Here is a 4,144-nt window from a genome sequence, read left to right as displayed (position 1 = left end):
GGGGGGTTGGGGGATTAGAAACATTTGGAGAGCTGTAGCCAGAAAGAAACTAGAACAGTTGAAAATCTAGCCAGGACTGAGGAAGTGTGTCTTACAGATAAAGAGAGGACCAGAACCTTGTAACCCACAGAGTGTGTTAAGTTTTGTATTAAAACACAAAATTTCTCTCCACGGTTACCCTCCTTTTTATTACAGATAATGAAAGTAAGATTAATCTTGATTGCTCAGTAAGGCTGGTCTCTTTATTTACATAGGTGCATCAGAGTGCTAACAATCACATAAAACTTTTGAAGTTTGCTTTGCTGGAATTTTGTTTAAGGAATTCTAAATTGTACCTATAAAAGTCTCTCAGAGCTAGGAAGCTACATAATTGTCACTCAATTTCACCTACAGTACGTATAGAATTATGTGAATCCTCTCATCATGAGGGGTCCCAAATATTCTTAGGCTTCTGGGCTGGTCAAGAACTGACCTGTGAGGCCAGGAACTCAGTTACCCAGGTGCCAGACCAATTTTCCCAGGATTTTGTAAACATCGGTCCATACAGTCCACCTTAGTTCTCTAAAGCTGCCTGATCATATCCAGTTCTACACACAGAATTCTCACATATTACATTCCATCCAAATCCTTGGTTATATAACCAGTGTTTCCAATTATGCCATGTTACAAGGACAGATCCTTACTGGACTTAACGCAAATAATCACATTGCCATGAAAATAAGAATACTCAATCAGAATTTACAAATTCTAGAGGGATCAGACAGAAAGAAGAAGATAAATATTTATTTTTTTCTTTCCAAAAGCATATGCTGCCTAATCGTAATGAGTTATAGATAACTTACAAAAGAGAAAGGGGAACGTTTTATCCAGGAATTAGATCATGAATCATCAACAACTTCCGAAACAAAGCTTAGAACCATCCTTCCTCGGTTTATTCAGTTCTATGCAATTCTTGTTTTACTTGATCTTGGGTTACCAGTCTCATGAACCTCTTAGCTTCTGAAGTCAAATCGGGAAGTCCTTAGTCCAGCAGTGTGGTCTCAAAGTTATTTGAACAAAGTCAAAAGAAGCCTGTGTCCCAGCGTATCTATCTGGCATAGTTGATTTTTCAGTTTGTGTTGTGCCCCTGAGAGAGCCTGTGTGATAGTTAACTTTATGTATCAACTTGACTGGGCTACAGGATGCCCAGATAGCTGGTAAACATTGTTTCTAGGTGTGTCTATAAGGTTGTTTCTGATGCTGGATGATTTGTGTATGGCCGGGATTCGTGGTCTCATAGCACCGAAGAATGGAGACATGGACCAGAGAGGCAGTTTGCAGTAAAGGACAGTTTACTAGAGTAAAGAGATACAGCTCTCCAAAAGAGAGGGAGCATTCAAAACTGGAGTGCCCACTGACTAGCGGGGAGGCTTCTGTTCATATGCTTTTCCTAGCCTATCTGAGAAAACTGGCGCCTGTTTGAAGGTTAGATTTATTTCCTTGGCCGTTTCAGCCTGGAGGAGGCTTTTTAGGATAGTTTTAGGTGCCTCAGGGTGTAACTGATGTCTCTGGTCTGGTAGGAGTAAATTGTCTCAAGGCTGTGGCTTTTGGGGTCAAGGCTGAGGTCAGAGGCCTTGGAGATATGTTTATCTTTTGCTCACCCTACCTGGCAATTTCTAACTGCCTAATTGTTACACTAACTAACCTGTCTTATTTCCAGCATTTGAATCAGTAGACTGAGTAAAGATCACGCATACCAATGCAGGTGGGCACCGTCTAGTCCGCTGAGGGCCCGGGTAGGACAGAATGGGATGGGAAGGGCGAATTTCCACTTTTTGCTTGAGCTGGGCCATCTTTTTTTCCCTTTGGGCATCAATGCTCCTCATTCTCGGGTCTTCAGATCCTCCATCAGCCCCCCAACCCCAATACTCAGGCCTTCGGACTGGACTGAATTACGCCACTGGCCCTCCTGGTTCTCCAACATGCAGACAGCAGATCGTGGGACTTCTCAGCCTCCTTAAGTGTGCAGGCCAACTCCTACTGTATAACCAACCTCCTCTTATAAATTTCTGTAGATGCCCCATGTGTTCTGTTTCTCTGGAGAACCCTGGCTAATACAGTGTGTCTCTACCAAGTCTCATAGTAGTATTCCACTGTCCCTTTGTTCTGCACGTGGTAGCCTAAGGTTAGGGGTCAGGAGAGGCATATTCTCTGTTATTCTGATGAGCTCTCAGTCTAACTCAAAATTATACTGTTCCTCGGCCAGATGTAGTTCGTGCCCCAGAAGGTCTCCGGCCTCTCAGGGTGGAAAGCACCCTCCATTTGTCATCTATAATGCCTGTTCCCAGTGCCTCAATGGTGACAGTTTTCATTTCTCCTCTCCCCACAGATTAGAGCTTGCCTTCCTCACAGGTGATGCTGGAGGCGGTTCTTGTGCAGTTTTATGTCCCTCCCACAACAGCTGCCATCCTCCTCCCCAAGTCCATTTTTAGGGGGCACGTTTCTCAGGACTCACAGCCCTTTTCTGGGAGTTTCTGCTGGGGTTCATGAAAACAATGCCAGCGAGAAGATGTGACCCCTCTCTGTAAGCTCCCTCGGGGCTTTCTACTCTGTTCTGTTCTTGGCCATGAGAATTCATGAACTATTCTAGCTGAATTCTTCCTACCCAGCACCCTGTGTCCTTTGCTCTTCTTATATCTAATATAGTATTTGTGTCCTATACTTCCCAGTAGGATTCTGTATCTCTTTAGACTCGGGGTTTTTTGGTTCCTCTGAAAAGTAAGCTCTGTGATGCGTTCAAGCAAAATGACTCACCTGCATTTTGTCTGGATTTGTTTTTTTGTTTTTTTGGTTTTTTCCCCCTGTTAGTGTGGAGTGATCTTTCCAACTCTGTATATCCCTCAGATGAAACCAAAAGTGAATATAAGCCCATTCTGCCTCTTAAATCAGAATTGAAAACATTTATATTTGTTCAAACATTTAAAATTGTTCTATGTTCACAACAGCACTCTATAAATGCATATTTTCATATTAGAAATAAGTATATGCACTAAAGAGAAATATTTCCAAAAATGACATGTTAGGAGTCAACATATTATGCCAGATTCTTTACTCCCTGGTCAGATAAGAAATAATTATATTTAATTATACTTGAAAGAGGTAAAGATTTCTCCAACTTCAAGAAGTTTCCTCATTTGGCTCAGGGCCAAGAATACAAAACTTGCACAATACGTTTGGCTGGGTGTATAGTGGAGAAACAGGCCTGATGCTATAGGTATACGTACTAATATAGGTAAGAGATGATTGATAGTAATACTTCACATGGCCCTCTGAAAGTCCCTTAAGATAGTGTGGCTCATCCTACAAAATTTTAATAATGGGATACAAAAAAAAAAATCTGAGTAAGCAGCATCAAAAGAAATAGGAGAAAAATCTTAATAAGCTTTACAAAGGAAACACCCTATATTCAAGTAGAACATTCGAAATATCCAAAGAACGTATTCTCCAAAGAATATTGATTTCCCGATCTACCTTCCCATTTTCCTTTAGGCCTTGTGCATAGAGGCAATTATCATTTAGATTGTTTTTAGTCTTTTGTAACCAAGGAGAAATATCTTAATACAGAAATGTACACTTCAGTTGCTTATAAATTGGTTTGTTTTACAACCTTATTTTTCCCTCTGACTCATTATATAGGGAAGTTTAAATATATGCTGCAATATTTTCTCCAAATCCTTTTAATTCAAATTGCTAGAGTTAGTATATATTTCAAAGATGGTCTTATTCTTAAGGAAAATAATTGTCTGATAGAAAAAGTTCTGAATTTTTTTATCAGGATGCCATCTTTTCTTTAAATATTATATACTTAAGACTTAGCATGGCGGGGGAGTGGGGCGGTGGATTGAGGGAGGGGGGTTGTCACTTTGAGAGGTAAAAAGTATAACTATTGCACTGTGTTGTACAGGGGAAACTAATTAAAAATATTTATTTCACAAGAAAAAAAAGAAAAAGACAGCATAGGCAATCACATCTAAATATTTTTTGCATTTTAAAAGCCTAATTGTTATTTTTATGTTATATTATTTTTTACATGAAGATATATATAATAATTAAATAACATAGTAAACAAATTTAAAATTAAAGTTGATATGGAAAGGCAATACTT

This window comes from Hipposideros armiger, unplaced genomic scaffold (genome assembly GCF_001890085.2).
Source record: "Hipposideros armiger isolate ML-2016 unplaced genomic scaffold, ASM189008v1 scaffold_1, whole genome shotgun sequence".
NCBI classification, from domain to species: Eukaryota; Metazoa; Chordata; class Mammalia; order Chiroptera; family Hipposideridae; genus Hipposideros; species Hipposideros armiger.
Note: the sequence above shows the minus strand (reverse complement) of the source record.